This window comes from Camelus ferus, chromosome 12 (assembly GCF_009834535.1).
Source record: "Camelus ferus isolate YT-003-E chromosome 12, BCGSAC_Cfer_1.0, whole genome shotgun sequence".
NCBI classification, from domain to species: Eukaryota; Metazoa; Chordata; class Mammalia; order Artiodactyla; family Camelidae; genus Camelus; species Camelus ferus.
The window spans coordinates 2520951-2546807 of NC_045707.1; the positions used below are offsets into that span (position 1 = coordinate 2520951).

At 49.5% G+C, this 25857-nt stretch overlaps 1 long non-coding RNA gene across 1 annotated transcript; it reads left to right on the top strand.

Moving 5' to 3' along the window:
• The first annotated feature begins 567 nt into the window (after window positions 1-567).
• Window positions 568-20230, top strand: LOC116667513. Its single transcript, XR_004324321.1, has 3 exons — window positions 568-854; window positions 13499-13571; window positions 19148-20230. It is a non-coding gene; the product is annotated as an uncharacterized LOC116667513 (long non-coding RNA).
• The last annotated feature ends 5627 nt before the right edge of the window (window positions 20231-25857 follow it).

The window sequence follows — 25857 nt, forward strand, 5'->3', positions numbered from 1 at the left end:
GGGTCAGGAGCAGAAGCTGATGGAATCCAGCCACTAGTCTCCCACTCACCTAACCACCTGGAAGTCAAGGAGCTGAGAGGCTGGGGATACAAAGCTCGCTGTGTCAGCACAGGGGCCGTATTAGCTAGAGGACAGACTAGGCTGCTGTAACAGTGTGGAAAACACCATTGCTTCAATAAAGCAGAGATGCATTTCTGGTCCTGGGAGGTGGTCCAGGGCGGGCACCCAGGCTCCTTCTACTTTGTTGCTCAGCCACCTTTTGGGGCTCACCCTTATTCACATGCCTCCAGCCGCAATGGGGCAATTCCCTTGCCATTCCAGGCAGAGGGAAGAGAGGCAGAGGGAAGGGCCTGTCACATTCTTTTCCTTTTAAGGGCATGTGGTTGCCAGACTCCAAGATTGTCATCATGATTCCTGCCTCCTGTTATTCCTGCCCGTGGGTAATCCCCTCCCACACTGAGTAGGGATGACCTGTGTAACCAATAGGATATTTTGGAAACACAGAGTGTGACTTCTGAGGCGAGGTCTTAAAAGACATCGCAACTTCCACCTGGCTGTCTCTCAGATCACTTGCTCTGGGACAGGCCAGCTGCTGTGTCTTGAGGATACTAAATCAAGTGGTCCTGTGGAGAGGTCTGCATGGTGAGGAACTGAGGCCTCCCACCAACAGCCAGCATGAACTTGCCCACCATGTGAAGGATGCATCTTGTAAGTAGATCCCCCAGCCCCAGTCAAGCTTGCAAATAACTGCAGACCTAGCCAACATCTTGACAGCAGCTTCATAAGAGATACCGATCCAGGACCACTCAGCTAAGCCATCACCAGACTCCTGACCACTGGAACTATGTGAGACAGTAAGTGTCTACTGTTGTGTTATGCTACTAAGTTTGGGGGCAATCTGTTACTCAGTACTGGATAACTAAAACAGATGCCCACTCAGAAGGTGCACGCGTCACTTCCAATCACATCTATTGGCCTTAACCCAGCCACATGGCCATGAGCAGCTGCAAGGGAGTCTGGGAAATGTAGTCTGTACCTGGGCAGCCATGTGCCCAGATAAAACTTCAGTGACACAGGCCCTTAACTTCATCACATCAGTAAAGTCCCTCTTGTCATGTAAAGTAACAGGTTCCAGGGATTAGAACATGGGCATCTTTGGGGACCTTTATTCTGCCTCCCACAAGGCAGAAGCTTATATATGAATATTCGTAGCAGCAACGTTATTCATAATTGCCAAAAAATGGCCAAATGTCCTTCAATGGATGAATGGTTAAACAAACTATGGTCCATCCATACAGTGGAATACTACACGGCAATAAAAAGAGAGAAACTATGGAGGGTAGAGCACATGCTTAGCATGCACGAGGTCCTGGGTTCAACCTCCAGTACCTCCATTTAAAAAAAAAAAGAAAAAGAGATGAACTATGGATATATACAACTTGGTTAAACCTTGAGAAAAGTATTCTGAGTGGAAAAAAAGCCCATTTCAAAAGGATACACGCTGCATGATTCCGTTTATATAACACCTGTGAAGGCACATCGTTCTAGAGCTGGGGCAGAGAGGCTGCCGGGGTTAGGAATGGACGGTGGGGGTGGCTGTAAAGGAGTGTCCTGCGGTGATGGCACAGTCAAGTCTCTTGATTGCAGTGCTGGTTACATGAAGGTATGTGCGTGATAAAATTGCATAAAACTACGCACAGACACACACACATGAATGTGTGTGTAACAGGTCAAATCTGAATAAGCTCTGTGGATTGTTCTAATGTCAGTTTCCTGATCTTGCTATTACCCTCTAGTTATGCAAGATGCTAGCATGGGGGGAGGCTGCGTGAATTTGTAATTATTTCAAAATTCAAAGTTTAAAAAAAGCAAAGAGTGCTGGACTTCCAGACCGGAGACGTGGTGTCTGGGTTCTAGTCCTGGCTCTTTCCTTCCCTTGCCTGAGGCTAATCCCCTGCCATCTCTAGGACTCAACTGGCCCATCTGTGAAATGGGGGTTTTGGTTTACATCACAGGCTTTCAAAGTTTTCTGTTTAACGGGGAAATCCTTTGTTTCAACACTGACGCAGGCACAGTTAGAACCCCAAGATTGTGAACCCCAGTGGGACTTACTACCTGTAACACTCTGATGGAAGGCTCCCCCTGGGCCCAGGGGAAGACCGGAAGTGCTGAGAAGCAAATGCTTTCTGCAGGGTGTTGGTAGTTAAACAGCCGAGCGCCCCTATCCCTTGGGCAGAATGACTGGGAGATGTGGGTTCTGCACTGGCTCCCGGAGGTCCCCAGCCGCCTGCAGTGGAAACGGGCTTGATAGCACATGCTTTATCCATTGTCTCGCCTTCCCTGTCTCATTTCTCAGCCCCTCACCTAAGGTGTCTGGGAACATCTCCAGGTAACCAATTTGTATTCATATCTTCATCTCAGGATCTGTGTCTGCTTCCACCCAAGTTAGAATTCCCCAAACACAAAACAAATAACAGCTGTGGCCCCAGGAGTCGGGGTGGGGGTGGTCAGTGAGAGCCAGGCCACATGGGACCTACCTGGAGAGGTGGACCTTCATGTGGACCTTGAGCGAGAAACATATTTTGAAAGGGAAGGAAGGATACATGAGAGCACAGCCGAGCGGGACCTCAGGAACCAGCACGGCAGGAGGCGGGGCCCTGGGATGCTAACCCGCTGTCCGGTCCTCTGTGCTGGCCAAGTCACCCCGGGGCAGTTCTCTTCATATCTTCCCTTTTCACTCAACTCTATGTTCCTCTTTTGACCAAGAAAGTGACCCAAAAAGGATCGTGGTCACTTTCTTATCAGGCCTGTGGTGAAGGCAGAGGACTCACATCAGGCCCTTCCCCAGCTCCCAGGGCCCCAAGTGCCTTCTGCAAGGAGGACACACCAGCTCTGCTGGGGGCCACTGCAGGGCACCCCCAAAACTCTGAGCCAGACAAAGGCGCCCCAGGCGGTGCCCTGAGGCTAGGGCCTAATGTGTGCCAGGCCACTGCAGTCCTCGGGGAGAGCACTGAGAAGGGAGTCCACCTACTGACTTGTAGAGTGGCCTCATGTCAGAGTCTTTGTCCTACAGAACTTCGCAGGACGGGATACTCGAAAGGGCTTTAGAGGCCAGGGACGCTTCTACTGTTCAGCTGCGAGTTATCATCCCAGTGAGGACAAAGCACTGTCCTTACTCCACATGGTGTCCTAGCGCCCGGCACAGGGCCTGCCGCCTGGGAGAGGCTCAGGAAATGCTTGCTGATGTAATGAGTGAGTGAATGAATGAATGAGAGCTCGAATATGTCACCTGGTTCAACAATTCAATCCAACAAAGTACACACCAGGCGCTGGGCTGGGCCCTGAGGAAAGTCACAAATAACAAGATGTGATGTCTTACCTCTCAAGACCTTAAGACATAAGACGCAGATGACTTTCCTATGGGGACCGCTTTTGAGGTCCACATGTGTGCTCCCCTCCTGCATTGTCCTCTGCTCATTTAAGTTGGATCCGGACTCCAGATCCTGCTCAGGCTGTCTGTGGTGGCTGAACCCCAGGACAGCCCCACGAGCCCACCTCCTGAGGGTCACATCCTTGGCTCGTCCCCTCCCCTTGAGTGTGGGTGGGGCTGTGATTTGCCTCTAACCAGCCAAATATGGCAAAGGTGACAGAATGTACCTGATTATGAGATTGTGAGGCAAAGAGGTCTGGGCACTACTTGTATGTCTGGAACTTCCAAATAGGCCATCCTCGTAACTCCTCAGGGCTTTAGAGATACAGTTCAGTCAGGGGACTCAGTTGCAAACAGTGGGATCCACGCTGCCTTGAAAGGGAGTTTACCAGAACAGTGGTTCTCAAACTTGAGCCAGCCACAGAATCCCCTGGAAGGCTTGCTGGACACAGACAGCCAGGCCCCACCTTCACTGTTTCTGGTTCAGGAGGTCTCTGATGGCCCCAGGAATCTGTATTTCTAACAAATTCCCAGTATTGCTAACAAGTTTTTAACTGCAAGTCGTGGGACCACAGTTTTGAGAACCACTGGACTAAATGCTATTAAGAAGTTTACGTCATGCTTAGTGAAATAAGTCAGACAAAGACAAATCCTGTGTGATATCTCTTATACATGGAATCTAAAAAATACAACCAACAGTGAATATAATGAAAAAGAAGTAGACTCACAGATACAGAGAACAAACTATTGGTTACCTGTGGGCGGGGAGAGTCAATACAGGGCTAGTGGAGGTACGAATTACCAGGCATAAAATAAGCTACATGGATATATGATACAGCACAGGGAATATTGCCAACATTTTATAATAACTATAAATGGAGTATAACTTTAAAAATTCTGAATCATATGTTGTTCACCTGTAACTTATATAATATTATACAGCAGCTATAATAAAAAGGTGCAGAACCAGGAATGGGCAACAAGAGTCAGGTGTGAGACTACTCAGAAAGAAAGCAAACCCAAACCACATGATGAAACAGCTCCAGGGAAGGAGGCCCATCTGCCAAGGCCAGAGAGGGTCTTATGGGGAGAATCAGGAGGACTAATGAGCACTTTTGTTCAATTTCCTGCCCCCCATGCACTGTAACTCCCCTTTATCGCCCCATCTTCTGTAAAATCTCATGACTCACTCAGTTCTCATGGAGTTGTTTTTGCCTGTGGAAGGAGGCATGAAACCCCCAAGAGCTCCTGCGAGGGATGTGAGTGCAGGGATGTGAGCAATAGCTCTTTGGGGAGCTCAATCACATTGGGGAGTCGCAAAGCTCAGAGAGGGGTGGTCATTTGCCTGAGGTCACCCAGCAAGTAGATATTAGAGTCTGGATTTGAACCCAGGTTGGCTTGGTCTCAAAGCCCAGATTCTTTCCACTATAAAGCCTGAATGGGTGGTTTACACTCTTCCACGCCCCCTTGAGAAATGTCCCTGTCCCAGAGGCATTGAGACCCTAAAGAATCCAAAAAATGATACAAATGAACTTATTTACAAAACAAAAAGAGACCCACAGATATAGAAAACAAACATATGGGTACCAAAAGGAGAAGGGGTGGAGGGTTAGGGATAAATTAGGAGTTTGGAATTAGCAGATACTAACTACTATATACAGAATAGATAAACAACAAGGTCCTACTGTGTAATACAGGGAATGGTATTCAGTATCTTGTAATCAATTGTAATGGAAAAAAAAAAAAAAAGAATTTCTGCATGTGCTTAGGGGAAGGTGGACAAGGGCTCTCCCAAGAGTCTGTTACAAGTCAAAGCCCCAGGGGACTTTTCCCCGTGACTTGCTGGGAGCTGACCACTCCCCCTGGTGCCCAGGAAACTTCCTCCAGGCTCTGTGGGTGAGCTGGTACCAACCAGGTCATCAGTGGCCATGACAGCGACAGCAATCTTTATTGGTCAATTTGATGTAGTGCAGACCTCAGGCCTGAAGCCTCACAGCACAGACACACAGAAAACCCAACAGAAAATCCACGGAGTGTGGGAAACTCAAGTGTTTTCTCTGGGCCAAGCCAACCTGTTCTATTTCTCTCTAGCTGTTGTCTGCCTGTCTGTTTCTCCTTGTCCAGGTCTGTCTTTTTCTCACATCTCTTGTCTCCTTTGTCTCTGACTCTTTTCTCTCTTGCCTCTTCCTCTCTGCATCTCATGCTCTCGAGTCTTCTGCTACCTCTTCTCTGCCTGTCTTTCTCCTTCTTTCTCTCCCAGTTCCCCCTGCCCCCTTCCTCTCTCTTCCCTTGTCCGCCCCCTCCCTCCTCCTCCCTGCCCCCCTCCCCTGGAGCTTGTGCACAGAGACAAGGCTCCCCAGGGGCCCAGCAGGAAATGCAGTTTCCCCTCTGACCCTGTCAGCTGGCCTTGGAGGATGCAGCTTCCCTCCCACTCGCTCTGCTCAGGCAGCCTGAGCGGGCTCCTGGGGGGCTCAGGATGGAGGAGCTCACTTTTAAGGGACTCTGAGGACAGCCTTTACCAGGAGGGTGGTGAGCCCTGGGCCGGGCTGGGGCTGGGGGAGCAGGAGAGGAGAACCCCAAGTTCCCTGAGCACCTCCTGGGTGCTGGCAGTGCACCAGGTCCTGGGGGCAGGAGGAGCATCAAAGGCCACAGTCCCTTTCCCGGAAGACAGAAGGACACATAAGGGCAAGGAGCTGGGGGTGGGGGGGGGCGAGGGTGGCAAGGACTGAGGCTTGGGAGGGCAAGGGATTGGGGCAGGGCAGGGGACAGAGGCCTCTCTGCAGAGGTGGGGGCTTCCGGGCCAGCTGTGTGGAGAAAAACCATCCCCACAAATTTGTACAGCTCTTAACATGTCTTTACACCCACTGCGTGACCGTTAGGAGAGGCGGTGTGGTGTGTTAGAAAGCATCCAGGGGTCAGAGTCAGAGGGCTGGGTTCCAATTTCTACCTCGCAGCGTGGTGCGTGACCTTGAACATGTGACGTAACTGTGGAGCCAGCTGGCGCTCTCTGAAGCTGCTCTAAAGCCACAAAACCCCCCACTCCAGGGCTCTCCATGTGCCTGGGGCTGATTGACCCCACTCCCCACTTTAGGACCCTCCAAATAAATGTGTTTCTGCAAGATAAAAACACCTTCCCTTGATGCCTGGGTTTACCCTAACAAAGCTAATCGCCCCCAGGAAATGGCTGTGTGGACAGCACCCTGTGTGGACAGGCCTCAGGGCACATCCTGCCCTTATCATAGTCGTAAGTCCTATTCCCCAGAGGGGCCTCTGACAAGTCTTATAAGCAATTAGGTACCTGTGCAGGAATTCATCATGCAGCCCCCCCTACCCCTGTGCTCACAGCCCCTTGCCCCAATAAAACACCTTAAATGTTCATCCTCAGGGCTCACACAGGGACCTCTTCTCTGTGTGGCCCGCTGTTGCCTGCGGCAGTGAACCTACTAAGCTTTGCTTTGTTCTTAAACTTCTCTTTGTCTTTGGTAAATTCTTTTACTGCCCACACACCGGCCCACCATGTCCCCCAACAATAACCTCTCCCAGCCTGTTTCTTTGTGTATGAAGTGGGTGCAAAAGACCTGCTCACTCTAGTACAACAGAGTGGGTAGGGCTGATTAAAGGGGAAGTTATTGGAGCGAGCTCAGAGCCCTGAGCCCCGACGCTTGCTCTGTAGCCACCTCTTCTTTTTCTTCTGGGCACACTTTCTGTCCAACTGTGAGGACAGGCGCATGAAATCACTGCAAAATGGCAAGTTTGTATTTAGTGCCTTTTTTAAGCTCAGCTCTGCACCCACCCACCCCACTCCCTGATTGCCTAGCTTCCTAGGGGTCTTTTATAGAGGAGTGGTCCCAGCCCAAACAGCGTCAGAACCACCTGGGAACTTGTGAGGGCACTTACTTAGTTAGTTAGTTAGTTAGTTAGTTAGTTAGTTAGTTAGTTACGCCCCTCCCCAGACTAACTAAAGCAGAAACTCTGGGATGGGGCCTTTGGGTTTTAAGGAGCCCTCCAGGGGATTCTAATGCTCGGGCACCTTGGAGAACCCTGGGATGGAGCATCTTCTCAATGCCCCCACCTGTGATGTAAGTACAGGCAGTAGTTATCTTCATTGCACAGGTGACCTCGTGATGCTCAGGGAGGTGAGCGGCTCACCTAAGACCACACAGGTAGGAGGTGGTAGAGCTCAGGTTGGAACCTGAGAAAAGTCAGTGTTCCTTCCACATCTCCCTGCGCCTCCACCCTTGGGCACCTCCCTGCACAGTGCCACCTGGACAGACACAGGGCCGAAGGCCCAGGTGCTTGTGGGAAACTCTACCCAGTCATTCCCCAGGCGCAGCCCTGACCAGGGACCTCTCCCACCTCACCTGTTGTGTGTCATTTTGGGCAGGGCCCTGTCTTCGGCTCTAATCTCAGGGTCTGAGCATTAATTTACACTCAAGTATAAATGGCTGATAATGCCTTCAGGGATACCTGCTGCTTTTAAGGGGATGTTTGTGCTAACCAGGAAAAAAGAGAGCTCATGGTAGGGTTTCAGGCTCCGTGTCAGAATCAGGTATGTTTCGGTGGGGGGAAGGTTGTGGGCCCCTGAGTGCTGGCAGAATAGTCTCATGGAAATAGCACCAGAACAACCACGGCTGGGTTGTCACTGCCTAGGGAACTCGGGCAAGTCCCTGCATTTCCCTAAACCTTCATTTGCTGACCTGTAAACAGGCATGATTCCTATACCTGGTTCCACTGGGAGGCTCAGCGAGATAGCCTTTATCAGGTGACCCTCCCCTCTCCAGATTGCAGGCTGATGTGAGCAGAGCCGGACTGGGGCAGAGTCACCCCAGGTTACAAAGTAGGCAGGTCCCTTGCTGGAACAGGACTTAGTGCCACCCATCTGTGCCACCTGCCAAAGGACTGCCTGGGCTCCGAGTTCCTGGCAATCCCTGCTTCTGGAAACCTTCCCCGATGCTGGCTGGAACTCCCAGCCCTACGGGAGGCAATGTGGGTGTGTAGGGAGCCCTGGGCTGGGAGTCAGGCCCTGGGTCTGGTCCTGACTTTGCCACAGACTTTCTGTGTGACCTGGACAATTCCCTGTCTCTCTCTGGGCCTGAAACCTCAGCCTGAAAAGTGAGAATGAGATAGAAGGATGTGTAAAGGCCCATCTCACACTAGCTTCCTAACCATCCCCTGGGCCCCTGGAGCCTTGCCTGTACCTCTGAATATGGTAATGAGCACAGCCTGCTGGAGCTGTTCCCGTGGCCTTCTGTGATGTGTAATTTTCTCCCCTCTGTAAGTTCTTTGAGGGAAGGCCCCTGTGTTTGTTCCTCTTTGTTCTGCCTTCAGCCCTGCACTCAGTGCTGAGCTCTCTACATCACTGGGCTCACTAAAGAGCTGCTGATTAATTCCCAAAGACCCAGGCTTTGCTCAGAAAAGTGCTTTTCTTTCAAGGTACCTCCTCCTCCAGGGAGCCTTCCCTGATGTCCCCTCCCTCCAGACATACCTATAGAATTACCCCTACCCTACCCGCACACTCCTCCCCTCTAGAAATCCCTCCCTTTTGGGTTTGTCAGGAGATTTTCATTGTTCTTAGCACAATACCTGGCACACCCAACAAAGGGTGAAGGGTGACTTCACTTGTATCACAGTCTGAGGGGAGAGACAGGAGAAAGCCAGATGAAAGGGGTCCCAGTGTCTTTGCAGAGGTGGGGACCACAGCTGGAAGGGGCTCTTCCCCAGGAAGGCCTGCAGATGGCAAGCAGCTGGCCGGGGATGGGTGTGACTCACCAAGCTCCCACAGGCAGGCGGGGCTGCTGCCGACAGGCTGAAGCAGGAGTCAAAGGCCTAAAGGAATTTTGATAAGGACAACACAAGCCCTGGAGTATTTCTAGAATGCAGGAGGTTAAGGGTGCGGGGAGCTGGGTCAGGACAAAACTGTCTGATTCTGTTATTTATTTAATTTGTTTGCCTGGCTAAAATATTCACATGGTACAACATTCAAAAGGTACGAAGGGGGCACGGTGAAAAGTCTGCCTCTCTCCTGTCCTGCCACCCAGGCTCCCTCCCTAGAAGCATCCCGTATTTCTTCTAGTTGCTTCCACAGACGTCCTTCCTCTCTTCTTCTCTCCCCTTTTTAATACAGGGACGCATGTTAACCACATCATCCTTCACTTTGCTTTGTCCCTTAATATGTCTTTGAGAGCATTTCATGTTAGCACACAAAAGCTGTTTTCACTTGCTGAATCTAGCCCCCCATCCCCCCACCGTATGACATGGGACCTCCTTATCATTAAGTCTCTGGGGGCTTCACGAACGGGCACCTGGACCTGGTGGGCATCCATTCCCTGGCCTGCTTCTGAATGGGACCCTGCACGCACCAGGGCTTGTGCCTAGTGCAGGGTTTCCATTTCCAGGCCTCTGCTACCAAGGTAAGAAGTGAAAGGTTCTTTGTGAAAGGTTTAGATCACCTCCCTTGTTTGAGGCTCAGAGAGGGAAATGACTCATGCAAGATCACACAGCAAGTCAGGGCAGAGCCAGAGTCCGGGGCTGGGCCCTAGGTCTCCTGTCTCCCAGCCAGTGTTTTGCTCAAGCTGCTCAGCAGGAGAATCACAGGGGTCAACAGCGACTGCTCTAAGGCTGAGCTTCTGTGCACAGGCCCAGACACTCAGGAAGCCAGAAGCAGAGGGCTCCAAGTTCTTTGCAGATACTTGGGAGCTCCCCGGCTAGCGGATTCAGTGCTAGCCCCCAGAAGGCTGGCTAATGGCAATAATAATAACAATAATAATAATAATAGCAGCTACCACAGTCAGGTGCTTGTACTGTGCTTTACAGAACTTGTCCCTTTTGAGTCTCACAAGGGTCCTGCAAGATGAGTGTGATCAGCCCCATTTCCCCCAGCTGGACACCGAGGCTCAGAAAAGGTAAATAATTTCATCATTTGCCAACATCCCCCAACCATGAAGGGGCAGGGCTGGGATTTTAACCCATAGGTTTCACACCAAGGCTCAAATGCTTTCCACTGGGATTATTAACATTTATCAAAATATTGATGCCATTTTCCAGGTGAGAAAACTGAGTCCTTGTGATAAGCCCTCTACCTGAGACTACTTTAGTTTTACCAGGAACAAACATCTGTTTCCTGTGGCCCACCAGATGAAGGCCATACCCTCACCAATCCTTCCCTTGACCTTTGATGCTCATTGTGACCCTGCCCTGGCCCATTTGTCCCAGTTCGTCTCCTGCTGTTCTGACCACCTCCCCAACAGGTCACCCCTTCTCCTTTGAGTCAAGTGGAAAAAGTCAACTGGAAGAACTAGGTCCAAATATCTATTCTGTCACCTGCTGTGTGACCTTGGGCAAGTCACTTAAACTCTCTGAGTCTCCCTTTACTCAGCTGTCAAGTGAAGAAAGGTATAAGGCCTAAGCCTCAGCCTAGCACCTACCCGCCACGCTGTAGACTGATTACTGTGCAATGCTGGAAGGAAGGAAGGAAGGATATTTGTTGTGCCCCCATCACGTGTCAGACCCTGAGAGACACACTGGGGATCCTGTGTTGAACAAGCAGAGACTGTCGCTGCTTTCCGGAGATTTTTCTCGAATGGGCTGCGGATGTGGTTAACTGCAGCAGCTGAAGTAACTGGAGTTTTGTAACCGTGGGCAGGATTTCTCCCTTGGGCTTTGGGCCAGAAATGAGGGTGGGGAATTACCTCTAACGTGACAGAAGAGGAAAGGACCCCATTCACTCAGCTTTAAGTGGTTGGAGACTGAATCCTGCTTTTACAGGCCACCCTGGTTTTCTCTTGCATCTCTGATACTTAGCAGTTGGAGGAAGCGAGACCGGGGGCCATCAGAGAAGGCAGGGGAAAGGAGAGGCCTTTACAGGCCCCACGCATAGGATGAGGCCCAGCCCAGCGGCCCTGGGCAGCGCCCCACCTTCAGGTGTGCCCTTTGGCAGGGAGGACCTGGCTGGGCCTCTCTCCTGCCACTGTCTGTGGGATGAACAGCTGAGCAAACGCACCCCAGCCTCTGGTGCTACCCACTCGCCAACGCTTGATGTAAAAGGAGCGGGTGGGAGTGGGAGGGGTGGAAGGAGGGGCCTGCGGGCCAAGGACCAACCAGAGGTTCCCCTCAACAATCACTTCAGGTCTTCATTGTTTTCTTAAGAACCCTTGGGAATTTTGCATTCCACTCCCCAGTAGATCTACGTTTAATATAATCGGTTCCCTCCCTTCCTGGATATCACTCATTTCCAGCCATGGTTTCCCTATACCCCGGCAGAGCTCCTGTCCCCACAGACTCCCTTCTCCTTCCATACATCCAGTCTTCCCTTCCTCTCTTCCCGGATCTTACCCTCCACCATGTCACCAAAGTCCTTTGAACCCTGACCTCCATGATGTATTGTAAAAGGGAAGAACAAATCTAACTCCATATTGGATCTGTTTCTTTTACTTTAATCTTTGTATCCTCTTGCTTTTGCTACAAGATCCTCGCTAAAGGGAGGTTGCCTACAAGCTTAAATTATACATAATGGCCCATCTCTGGAAACCCTGCCTCTCAGGTAATGAGCATTAAGCTAAAATACCTTTGCTTAGCTCACAGGAAACATCCTGACCAGGCCCACCTGTGAATGGCTGCAGGCAGGAATAAATGAACACATCCCCTCTGGAATCTGACTGGAACCGAGGAAATGTTTGACTTTACTCCCTTCCCTTTTAGTATAAAATAAGCATGAATTCTAACTTAGGCAAGATGGTTCTTTGGGACACTAGTCTGTCATCTTCTAGGTCTGCTGGCTTTCCGAATAAAGTCACTATTCCTGGCCCCAACAATTCACCCCTCGACTTATTGGCCTGTCAAGTGGCAAGCAGTACAAGTTTGGACTTGGTATCACAATCATTTGTTTCTCTGGCTGCCTCAGCCTCCACCGTGGCTTCCCTCGAGGGCAGGGCTGCAGGCTGCCTCCCTCTGTGTCCCTGACTTTTAGCACAGGCCAAGCCCTTAGGTGGACCACGCGTGGAAAAATGATGCAATGAATAAACGAACAGGAAGGGTGGTAGTCCCTGGGGGCTTTAATAGGTGGACGGTTGGCCTCCCAGAGATGGCCACATCCTAATCCTAGAGGCCTGTGAACACGCTGCCTTATAAGGCAGAAGGAAGCTTGCAGGTGTGACCAAGTTAAAGATCTGGCAAAAGAAATTCCTCTTTGGGTCCAGGAGCTCTGCCGGCCCTTCCTGATGGCCCACCTTGCAGATTGCAGGCTTGTCTAGCCAGCCCCGACAGCTGCATAAGCCAACTCCTTACAACCAATCCATCCATCATTCAATATTGCCGACTGAAGGAAAAATGCACCATCTAAAAGTTGAGAATTATGTTTTATTCAGGCACCTCACTGAGACTGCATCGCCCGGGAGACAGCCTCTCAGGTAGCTCTGAGAAACTGTTCCAAAGAGGTGAGGGAAGAACGAGGGTATATGGGAGTATTTGCTGAAAAAAAAAAAATGTAATCGAACATGAGAAGATTATTGCTAAGAAACAGACTCACAGACATAGAGTGGTTGCCAGGGGGGAGGAGGGTGGGAAGGGACAGACTGGGAGTTTGAAATTTGTAGACATTGACAGGTATATATAGAACAGAGAAACAAGATTATACTGTATAGCACAGGGAAATGTATACAAGATCTTGTGGTAGCTCACGGTGAAAAAGAATGTGACAATGAATATACATATGTTCATGTATAACTGAAAAATTGTGCTCTACACTGGAGTTTGACACAACATTGTAAACTGACTATAACTCAATAAAATAAAATTAAAAAAAAAAAAGATTACTGCTAATTACAAAAAACCCAGACATCTCAAGTTCATGATTTTAGTGCTTATCTGTGTATGGGCAGATGCAAGAGGTGGGGTTCATTGAAATTATTCCTCTGTTGCGCATCTTAACTATCTAGGGCCAGTGTCCTATTTTTTTCCATCTTGAATTCCCCTCGGGGGTGCATCTTTGGGGGCGGCTGCTGTGGCTGATGGCTTGATGGTGGGCAAACGTTGCTCTTTACTGAAATGACAGGTGACTTTTTTTGTCCACAGGATGTAGCCTACTGGTTCTGTTTCTCTGACTGAACTCTGAACGATGCCCCTCCAAGAGAAATTGGCCTCTGAGGTCTGTATTTGCATGATCACTCAGAATGAGGTCATGGTAGGCAGAGGAGAGCCAGCCCAGGAATGGTTTAGGTCAGGTGCCCCTCAGCTGAGGTCAGTGTCAGGCCCAGGTCTCCGTGGAGGCTGGCTGTGGGTGGGTTGGAGGTGGAGTGCAGACCCCACAGGCAGTCGAGCAAACAGGGGGAGTGGGGGGTAGGGGGGGATGGGGGAGGGGACGGGTGAGACCTGGAGCTCTGGGACACAAGGTGAGGTTTCTCGGGGGGACAGAGGGCCTAGAGGTGCTGGAAAAGCTGGATCAAATCAATCTGACCAGCCCTGTAGCCGGGCTGGGCCCTGGGGACACAGCAGAAGATAAGGAACAGCCCTCATGGGACATACTGTCTCCCTCCCGGCGTTGCCCAGTAAGTGCCATGCCGGCACATGATAATTACTGAACAAATTCTCTGAGACTAGATCCTGCCAAGAGGGGCCCTAAAATGAGTCATTTGACAAAATTCTGGGAATAGAGCAAATGATGGAATAGGGATCTGGGATGAGAAGGGGCCTGGGCTGGGAGGTGAGAGGGCTGGGCACGGGTGGGGAGGACCACACCCCCAGGAGCCGGGGAGGGGGCGGAGCCAGCACGGTGGTTGCTGGAAGGAGCGTTCTCTTCCCTGACTTCCTTTCATCCGTCCACCCCTCCACCCCGTGGATAACTTTCCTTTTTAGGGACCGGCCTTTCCTCCCCCACAGAGTAATCAGAGCCAGGATCTCTGCCCCCCAGGCCTCCGTTTACCCTTAGACCTCTCCTAGCCTGTGGTTTTAGCAAACAATTGGATCCTTCTAGAGCTTGGAGGCCTGGCCCCTTCCTCCTTAGTGGTGGTAAGAAATGCTCCACATTCCTGAATCAAGAGGCCCGGGGCCATTCTCCCTCAGCCCAAGGACAGACCCGGAGAGGCAAAACCAACTCTGAACCCAGACACCCCTCCCAGGCTCCCTAGGTCCCTGGGCTGCCAGTGCAGACCAGGTATACTGTCACAGGCCACTCAGGGCTGCGCAGGGTCCGCTGGGGGCTTGCGGGCTGAGGCCAGACCCCTTGAGGCCCAAGGGGGCTCTAGAATGTTAGATAACAAATTCTTGGGGCTTCCCACCCTGCAGGCTGGGCTCCTGGCGTCAGGGCTGCCCAGAGGAGGGCGCTGCCTGAGTCCTGTGAGTCTCCCTATGATGCCCAGTCCTGGCACTGAGGAGGCTCTCCAAATGAATTTATTGACGGGTGACAGCAGGGCTGGGGAGACATGGGGTATCAGAGAAGGACTCTGCGAGGGTCCACACCTGTGCTGCAGCCCTGGCACGTGGGAAGTAACTAGGGAGCTCAGGGAATGTGTCCCAGGGGTCAGGTGCAGCTATGGGCCAGCCGCGTAGACGTATATTTACTCCTCACACAACCCTACCATTGGACTATCATCACATCCCCGTATCACAGATGAGCCGGTTGAAGCTCAGAGAGGGTAAGAAACTTATCCAAGGACACACAGCAGATAAGTGCAGGGGCCAGTACTGGGACTTCAGAGTCCCTGCTTTTAAGTACTAGGCACACTGCCTCAGGGGAGAGAGAAGGAAAGGCCTGGAAGGGGAGTGAACACGGGTGGGCTTGAGGCAAACAAGCTCTATGTCTCAAGGCTGTGGGGTGTCCAGTGGTGGGGGGATGGGGCACAAGGAGACAGGAGGCTGGGGAGGTCAGCTGGGCCTCAGAGGCCACAGTGAGGAGTTTCCACATTCATATGTACTATCTGTTGGGTTTCCAAGTATGCTGTCTTTTGGAGGAACGGTTTGCTACCGACAGGTACATTGAAAAAAAAGAAAACACAGCATCAGCCAATCTCTAAAGCCCTCCTGTAAGTAAGGTTTCAGGATGACCTGCATCAGGCCAGGGGGGAGACGGAGGGTGGCCGGCTCAGTCTACCCCTGGAGTGGAGGGGGCAGCTGGACAGGCAGCCGACTTGCTAGGCCAGGGGTCAAAAGTCCCAGTTCTGATGCAGACCCTGAGCCCCACCTGCAGCCCCAGATAACACTATCGTGCACAGCTGGGGTGTTGCTGGGTTAACAGGACAGTTACTGTCTATGGAGCGCCGGCTTGTGCATTATCTGGTTTCCCCGAGAATCACTGGTCCTACGTTGCTGATGGCTCCTGGGAAAATGATGAGGACGGGGTCTTACATCTGGAAGACTCCTTACAACCTGCAAAATGCTCTCATGTACCTATTCCCATCTGAGCCTCACACAACCCAGAAGCCCCAGGCTGTATTATCCTGCTTAAAAACAGAGAAATCAAGGCACTGCTTAAAGAAACGACTTTCTCATGATTCCCTGATCATTGGGGAACAACCAAGAACTCCAAACGTGGTCTTTTGATTCTCTGTTCAGGGCTCTTTTTACCTCCTGCTCAAAAGAATATCCCATTTGCAGGCATCCAGCACCATTCATCTTGCTGTCTTACTAGTAAATCCTGATCAGAATCCGGGTCCTAATAATAATAACAACAGTTGCTTTATTGAGTTCTTACTATGTTCCAGACACCTGCTTAATGCTTTACAAACATTAACTTAGTCCTCATGACAATTCCATCTATGAAACAGCTAAAATTGTTATTCCCATTTTACAGATGAGAAAATAGAGGCTCACATTGTTCCAGGACATACACCTGGGAAGCGGCAGAGCCAGACTTTGAGCCTAAACCAGTCTTCTCACACCTGGGTCCTAATTAGCAACCGCACCTCTCCCCTACACTCCTCTCTGCTTTTGAGTGTGTCTATGAGGTCTCCCCCGCTCAACATATTATAAATTCCTCTAGAGGTAGAGCCCACATCTTCATTGACTATGTATATCCTCCCAGAGCGCTGAGAATTTTGCTTTGCCTGTAGTGAAGTCTCCACAAATGTGTTAAATAAATGAAATCACTACTCACTCTTCTATAGCATCTTGGGGGTTTCAAAGGTTTGTGTGCAATGAGGTGGGGTCACACAGGTCTGGATTCAAATTTCAGCTCCACCACTTAACATTGGTGCAATCTTGACCTCAATCTCCCCATCTGTAAAATGGGTTAACAACACACACACACACACACACACACACACACACACACACACACACACACACACCATCGTTGTTAGGAAGATTAAAATAAGACAAGCTCTGTTAAACCTTTCCCCTTCCAGGATGTGGTAGGCAGAAAAATGATCCCCCATAGATGGCCACCTCGTAATCCCTGTAACCTGTGAATAGTTACATGGCAAAATTGCAGATGGAATTAAGGTTGCTAATCAGTTGACCTTAAAATAGGGAGAATATCCTGGATAATCCAGGTGGGCCCAAAATGTAATCAGAAGGGTCCTTAAATGGGGAAGAGAGAAGCAGAAGAGAAGACAGAGGGGGATGTTACCAGAAGAATAATCAGGGAGACAACACTGCTGGCTTGGAAGATGGAGGAAGGGGCCAGGGGCCAAGGAATGTGGGCAGCCTCTAGAAGATAGAAAAGGGCAAAGAAATGGATTTTCCTTAGAGCCTCCAGAAGGAATGTAGTCCTGTCGACCCCTTGATGTTAACTGAGTGAGACTTATACCAGACTTCAGACTTCCTCTAGAACTGTAAGATCATAAATGTCTGGTTTAAGCCAAGTTCATGATCATTTGTTACAGCAGCAATAGATCACTCTGTTCAGAGCTTCACAAGCATCATCTCACATAATCCTCCCCATAAGTCTATGAAGTAGGTTAGCAATACCCCCATTTTATGGGCAAGGAACCTGCGGCAGACAGAATAATGGCCCCCAAAGATGCCCATGTTCCAATCTCTGGAGCCTATGACTGTTAGGGCAAAAAGGGCAAAAAGGCCTTTGCAGGTATGATTTTGAAAAGGATCTTGAGATGAAAAGATTATTCTGGATTATCCAGGTAGGCCTGGTAGAATCACAAAGGCACTATTAACAGGAAGGCAGAGGTTAGTGTCCTTGTCCATTCAGGCAGCTATGACAAAATACCACTGAGTGGGTGGCTTATAAACAACAGAAATTTATTTCTCACATTTCTAGGGGTTCAGAAGTCCAAGATTAAGGTGCCAGCACGGTCACTTTCTGGTAAAGGTTGTCTTTCTTGTTCATAACCAGCACCTTCTTACTGTATCTTCACATAGCGGAGGGGGCAGTGGGGTCTCTCTGGATCCTCTTTTATAAGTGCACTAACCTCACTCATGAGGGCCCCACCCTTGGGACTTAAGCACCTTCCATAATGCCCCATCTCCTAATGCCATTATCTTCGGGAATTAGGATTTCCACATATAATTTTGGGGGGTGGGGATACAAACACTCAGATCATACCAGTCAAATAGTCAGAAAGGAAACAGAGGTTGGAGCGATGTGATTCGAAGACAGAGGGCCAAGCTATCAGCCAAGGAGTGTGTTCAGCCTTTGGAAGCCAGAAAAGGCAAGGAAATGGATTCTCATCTGGAGCCTCGGGAAAAACCACAACCCTGTTGACATCTTTATTTTAGCTCCATAAGAGTCACTTTGGACTCTTGTCCTTTGGAATTAATTGTAAGATAATACATTTGTCTTATTTTAAGCCACTAAGTATGTGGTAACTTGTTATAGGAGCCGTAGAAGATTCATCCAAAACCCAAGGATGCTCAGAAAGGTGCAGTGGTAGGGATGGGACTAAAATGCAGTCCTTCTGTCCATAGGAACTGTGCTCAAGCTCCCAGCCATGAAGCTGACTCAACAGCTGACCAGGATCAGGAGTTGAAGGCACCAATGCCACTGTCCCCAAGGAGAAGTGATCCTGGTGGTGAACCTAGGGGAAGTCTGCTGTTTTTAAAATGTCAGAAGTCTTATGGGAAAGAGGAATCTTTTTGGCTGGGTGCAGCAAAGAGCTTCCATATTTTGGATCAACTCCAATTGAGGAGAACTGGCAGCCAGGGAGCTCTGTGCAGAGCAGAATCTTGAAGCTGAGTGGGAAAATGTGCTGCAGGTCGACTGGCAATGCCTGCCTTGGCCTCGACATGGCTGAGCAGCAGTGTATGCTGCTCTGGATTAGATGAGTTCCCTGGGGCTGGCCCTGAGTTTGACTCATCTTCTTATTCCCAGGGCCCAGTGGTGTGCCTGAAACAGAGCAACCACTCAATAAATATTTCAGGGAAGAAGGGAAAGAGGTTGGAAAGGAGAGGGAAAGGGAAATTGATTTCCAAGGAGGCCAGGTCTAGGGCCAGCGGGTAGAATCCCAGGCTGGAAATCTGATTTGCCTACTTGCTCTGATCACAGCAATCCCTTCCTTTGGGGATGCACCCCTCCCCCATTACATTTGGTTACAGCAGCAGGCCTGCCAATCCCAAGGTCCTGCCCCTCCTACCCAGGGGCAGGCCTGTGACTCAAGCTGGGCAACCTGACTCTATTTCCCAGAATCTGAACTTTGACGAGAGGCCCTCAGAGAGAGAGCCTGGAGAGGTGGTCCCCAGAGTCAGGCACCCAAGAGAAAGTGGGGGATCCACGTCTGTGGGACCCCTGAGATGGTACTCAGACACTCCTAACCTTAAAGCCATCTCTTTCAGGACCAGCAGCCAAAGGCACAGAAATGACTGGGAAAACTGGCATCCTGAGGCGATCCATGCATCCTGCCCCTCCCGCATTCCAGCAGCTCTGCCCGTTGTGTGCCAGTAAACACCGCCACCCCCAGTTTTTCCTGCTCAATTATTCAAAGTTAGTTTCTGTGGCTTGAAATCGAAGAAGCCCAATCAATATTATACAGTTTCTCAAGAAGGAGGAGCTAGCCTGCAATCAGAACTATTCAATCGGAAAAGATCTTGAGTTGGAACTTGAGAAAAGAGTAAAATGGACTGAATGTTTTTGTGCCCCTAAATTCCTCTGTTGAGTCCTAATGGGCTGGTATTTGGAGGTCGGGCCTTTGGGAAGGACACCCCCAGGATGGATTCGTGCCCTTCAATGAAGAGGAAGAGAGCTAGCTTTCTCTCTCTCTCTCCCTTGGGAAGATACAGAGAGAAGACAGCTGTCTGTAAACCAGGAAGAGGACTTTCACAGAGAATCTGACCACGCTGGCAGCCTGAACCCGAACGTCCAAGCCTCCAGGACCAAGAGGAATAAATGTCTGCTGTTTAGGCCCCCCAATCCTGAGGTGTTCTGGTAGAGCGAGCAGCGCTAAGACACAGGGATTGGGGATCCATCTGGTGGGAAGGCCGTTCAGTGGGAAATGAGAGGGACAGTCAAGAGCCCTGTAGGCAGTGAGCCGTGAGTTAGATTCCCTCCCTTCTGGATGCAGCCCTTAGGCAAGTCAGTTGGCTCTCTGAGCCTCTATGTCTGTGAAATGAGGCAACGAGCCTGTTTATCTCATCGGGTCCCTGTAAGGCAATGGGGATAATGGGTGAAGCGCTCAGCATAGTTTGGGTTTCTCCCCTCTCCAGGGTCCTTGTGCTGAGGTGGGAAGCCCCATAAAAAAGACTGGCAGGACTCCCAGGCAGGGCCACTACTCTCCTGCCAGCACCATCCAGTTCCTTGGCCCAGCAGCTCTATTTCGCTTTTTTCCTCTGAAACGGCTTACTTCTAGGAAAGTGGAACTTACCCCTAAAATTCTATTGGTTCCCTAAGCTAACTCCTGATTGGTCCATTTGTAGTACTTTATTTGCATGTAGCTCATTCTTGATTGGTTATTTCTCTCCCTCCTGACTGGTCCATTTCTACAAAGCTTGTTCCTAATTAGTCAATTTTTGTTATACCTTATTTGCATATGATGTTGCAAAGTATAAAACTGGCAGCCTATAAAAGCCTGTGTAAAACTACAGATGGGGTCCAGAGCTTGGAGTGTTAACTCCTCTAGGCCTGCTGGCATAATAAACCTGAGTTCTCCAACTCTCAGAGTGCTGCTTGGTCTCTCTCCCGGATCCAGGTTGCTGTCACAACTGAGCTGTAACACGTTTTTCTGCAACAGTGCAAAGAGGAGTCATATGAGAGCAATATGTCTTATAACCACAGTTAGCACCTGCCTGCCAGACACCAGCACAGATTCCTTCATGACTCTTCAAAGTGATAACAACTAGCCTCAATCCACAGATGCCTGTTGTGAGCCCAGAGAGGATTAAATCCATCTATCCTCAAGGCCACCCAGCCAGCCAGCAGGAGGCTGGACTTGAACCCAGGCACTTTCCAACCAGAGCCCCAGAACTTATCCAGGACCTGCACTGACTCCCCCTGGGAGAGACCCAAATCCCTCCCTACAGTAAGGCCCCTTGATGGCAGACACAGGGTCTCAAACCCACAGAGGGGCCTCAGCCCCAAGAAGCTGTGGGTCCCATTAGAGACAAGATGCCCACATGGAAAAGCTTAGTGAACTTAGAAGGTAAAGCATATAGCAGGGGTCCCGGGAACTAGGAAGACGCTGGGGAGGGAGGGCCCCTCTGCCTGAATTTCAGGCCATATCCAGTGTCTCCAGAAAGAAAGGACAAGAAGCCACCACCCTAATCCTGAGGCTCCCGGGGAAGCAGTAAATTCCTGGGAGAAAACAGGTTCCCACAGGCTTTATCCTCCCTCCCCCTTCGACCTCCTCTAGGCAGCTCATGCAGTGAGGGGAGGGGAGTAGGGGGAAGGGAGGAAGAGAGGGTCTCCTCTTATCTTGGGGAAGGGGAGGGTGTGCATGCGCACACACATACACACACACAAGAAGAGAGGGCAGAGCAGCTCAGGCACAGAGCTGATGGGCTCCAGGGCTCACCAGGTCCCACCTGGTTCCTCAGGCAGTGCCTCTGGCAGGGTCCACAGAAAGAGGGTGGCTGGGTGCAGCCAGGACTTGGGTCTCCCAGATTGGAGTCTGGGCAAGCACACACCCAGCTTCTGCCAGACAGGATATTTCTCCAAGCCCCTTCGTCTCTCCACAGACCCCCAAGATGGAACAATGAAAAGAAAGAGCATGGATTTGGAGCCAGGGATCAGGTTTCCAGACTCACTCTGACACTAACCCCCGCCCGTTCCTGGGCCTCCAGTTCCACAGCCATCAAACAAGGGGGTTGGACGCCATTTTCAAGGTCCCCTCTGGCTCCAGTGTTCTGAGAGTTGAGGATTACAAGTTGGGGCCAGGTTTCCCCCATCTCTCCAGAGGCCTCAGAGATCCCAGATGGAGGAGGAATTTTTTAAATTGAAATATAGTTGATGTACAATATTATATATTATAGGTATACAGGATAGTGATTCACAATTTTTAAAGGTTATACTCCACTTATATTTATTATACAATATTGGCTATCTTCCCTGTGCTGTACAATATATCCTTGTAGCTTATTTCACCCCTAATAGTTTGTACCTCTTAATCCCCCACCCCTATCCTGCCACTCCCCACTCCCCTGTCTCGCTAGGTAGCCACTAGTTTGTTCTCTGTATCTGTGAGTCTGCTTCTTTTTTGTTATATTCACTAGGTTGTTGTATTTTTTTTAGACTTTGCACATAAGTGATATAATATAGTATTTGTCCTTCTCTGGCTGATTTACTTCACTTTATATGATAATGTCTTGTTCCATCCATGTTGCTGCAAATGGCAAGATTTCATTCTTTTTTATGGCTGAGTAGTATTCCAATGTACATATATACCACCTCTTCTTTATCCAGTCATCTGTTGATGGACACTTAGGTTGCTTCCATATCTTGGCAACGGTAAATAACGCTGCTATGAATACACTGGGGTGCATTATCTTTTCGAATTAGTTGGTTTTTTTTTTTATATATATATCCAAAAGTAGAATTATTGGGTCATATGGTAGTTCTATTTTTAGTGTTTTGAGAAATCACCATACTGTTTTCCACAGTGGCTGCACCAATTTACTTTCCCACCAACAGCGTAGGAGGGCAGATGTAGGAGGAATTTGGACAGAGGCTTGGATGGATGGAAGGGCTCTGGCCCCTACTGTCCCCTTCTGCTAAGCCAAGGTGCCAGCCAGCAGGCAGGGTGGGTGGCGCAGGCAGGAGAACAGAGGAGAGAACTGGCCCCTGGTGATGGAACAGAGGGCAGAGCCCAACTGGGCCCTATTGTACCCCACCCCACTCCTGGGCCCCTGGCATCCAAAGCCAGCTTGCCAAGGGAATTAGATGCCAAGCAGAGACTTCTCGGAGCAGGGGTTGGGGGTGAGGGGCAAATGGGGGAGCAGAGAGGGGAAAGCAGGGGGAAACCTCCTGAGGCTGCTCTCCTCCCTTCTTGTTTGGCTCTCAGACCCACCTGGGAGCTCCCTCTGGAAGCTTACTGCAGCCATGGGGTCCTGATGTGGGGGATGGGCACACGGATGTGGCAGGAGGCTGGTGGACCTGCCCCACCCTATTAGGCTGCTTTACAAGTTAAAGTAGCTGTGGAGTGAAGGGCCACCTCTTAGGATCCTAAAAGTTAAAATTCTTTATGAATCAAGAGTCTTATTGCCAATGGTGGACCCTTAGGCTTGGGGCTGAAGAAGGATTCTTGGATCAGTGTTTTTCAAACTGCAGGTTGTGACCGACTGGTGGATTTTTTTTGAAATTAATTTAGTGAGTCACACTCAGAATTTAATAATAATGATGATAACAAAATAGAAGAGAAAATAGCAGAGTAAGAGTAAATTGTCTTGTGAAACTCTTGTTTCAGTTTTGTGTGTTGTGCCAAGTTGTGATGTAATGTATGTCTTCCTCCTGATCGCAGTTAAGAAACCTTGAAAAGCCACTGACTTGGATCACATGTCCAACCCTTTGTTCACCAGCAGGGAAAAGTGAGCTGGCAGGCAAGGCCCTTCCCATCCGGCCTCGACCTACCAGTCTCAGTCCCTGTCTCACCCAAGAGACCACATGTTTTGCCACACCCAGCCAGGGGCCCCACCCCAGCAGCTACCTGCATGCACACCTCTTTGCTTCCTTCAAATTCCCCTTTCTCTCAGCCTAACGCCCAGTCCTGTCTTCACCCAAGGAGGCCCTGTTCACATGACACTCCCCCAGTGGGGCTGCACAGGTGTCCCCTTCATTGTTGGCAGCCCCACGATCTGCCACAGCACAGCACTCACCCTCTATAGATAACCTGGTCCACATCGGGGAGCGGGAGCAGGGCTGAGCACACTCTGATTTAATGAATGAAGGAATGAAATCATTCATTTAAAATAAATGAAAATGAATATTGACTGAAGGTTGAGTTGCTCTGGGATTGGGGGTCCTGGTGCAAAGGCTGGATGCTTTAGTGTCATCCAAAAATTGCTGTGCACCTACTAAGCGCCATGTACCCGACAAGCTACTTGGAGTACCAGACCAACCAGAATAAGGCGACTTTCCTTAAGGAATTCATGATCCAATGTGAGAGACAGGCAAGTAAATCACCACCCCAGTGTGGAAAGAGCCCCAATAAATGTACATGCCTAAGGGGACCCCAGGGAGCTGATGACACTGTGCCAGCATCTAAGATGATGACAAGAGCCCCCAGGACAAGGACTAAAGCGGGGTGGGGTGGGGTGGGAATCTTGCAGGCAAAAGGCAAAAATTCTCTTGCTACTTTGTAGGTCCTTTATAGCACAAGACACTTTAAAATAATTTTTAAATCATTTTAAGCGAAGTAAATCAGAGAAAGACAAATATCACGTGATACATTTATATGTGGAATCTAAAGAAATTATACAAATGAACTTATTTACAAAACAGAAAGAGACTCTCAGACATAGAAAACAAACTTACGGTTACCAAAGGGGAAAGGTGGGGAGGGATAAATTAGGAGTTTGAGATTAGCAGATAAAAACTATCTATAAAATAGATAAACAAGGTCCTACTGTATAGCACAGGGAACTATATTCAATAGCTTATAATAACCTATGATGAAAAAGAATGTGAAAAATAATATATATATATAACTGAATCACTGTGCTGTGCACCAGAAACTAACACTACATTGTAAATCAACTATACTTCAATTAAAAAAATTTTTTAAATTTTTTTACACTTACGTATTTAACTCCCCCACTAGACAGTAAACTGCAGGAGAGAGGGCTTGGTGCTTGCCTTGCTGTGCTGCATGCCAATGCTGAGCACCATCTCTGGGGCCACATCCTATCGAATTAAATATTTACTGAATGGATAGTCAGGAAACTGCAAATGGTTCAGGTTGGCCTGAAAGTCAAAAGCAAGGAGGAAGTGGTAGAAAGAAGGGCCCAAGACCACAGAAGGCACCTGTGCCCTGCTAAGGGCTACGTCTTTTTCTTGCAGGCACTGAGGAGCCACGGGAGGGTTTGTAAGGGAGACAGGTCATAAGATTCATGGTTTAGAAAATTCCACTGGCTTTGGTGTGCGGGGTGGGCTCCTGGGGCCCAGGTGGGCAGCCGAGAAAGCGAATGGAGAAATAACCCAGGCAAGGAGACTGCAAAATAGAGGCAGCCAAGCGGGGCTCGCTGGCGCAGAGGAATTTGCATGCTGCAGGTGTGCGCGGTCAAGGCCAAGCCCTGCTCCTGGCGCCGGTCAGCCGCTCACATCTCGGCTCCTCCCTCCGCAGGTGCACAAGAGTGGGCCTCCTTCACCTCCCGCCTCAGCGCAGCCCTAGGAGATTCGTGCCAAACCCCAGGCAGTTAGAACGCTCAGAAATTTTGACTTTACACTTAAATTTGTATCTTATTTTTCTCTTTTTAAAAATCAGCTCACATTTTAACATACGCATATATGTTTAAAGTGAACATTAGATGAATGTATGCAGGGTCATTGTACTATTATTCTCTCTGCCCTTGTATGTGTGAACATTTCCGGACTCAAAATGTAACGTGAATATAATGTCACGACGATATATGTATGTAGAAGACTAAGGGCCATAAAGTCATTCTAAACTCTAGATGGAAACTCTTAAATCATCACACACACAAAAGCCTTGTGTTTCAATTTATCTGGCTCCTATTTCTTTTCTGTTTTTTTGTTTTTTTTGTGGGGGGAGGTAACTAGATTTATTTATTTTAATGGGGGTACTGGGGATTGAAGTCAGGGCCTCGTGTATTCTAGGTGTGCACTCTACCACTGAGTATACCCTCCCCCACCCCGCATCCCCTCCTCTTTCTCTTGCCCAGAACACCCCGTATGAGATCTGCCTTGCCTCTCCTAAAAAGGGAGATTGCTAAGGTGTTAAAGAAATCCTGCAAAAGACGTTCTTCTTGACGCTGATGAGGATTTACTGCAACGTGAAATATAAGCAGCTCGCTGTTTTTAAAAACTGAACACTGGCAAACAAGACAGGGAGTAAGGCTGAAGTTAAGAGTCACGAACACAAGGGGGTTCGGGTTACTTC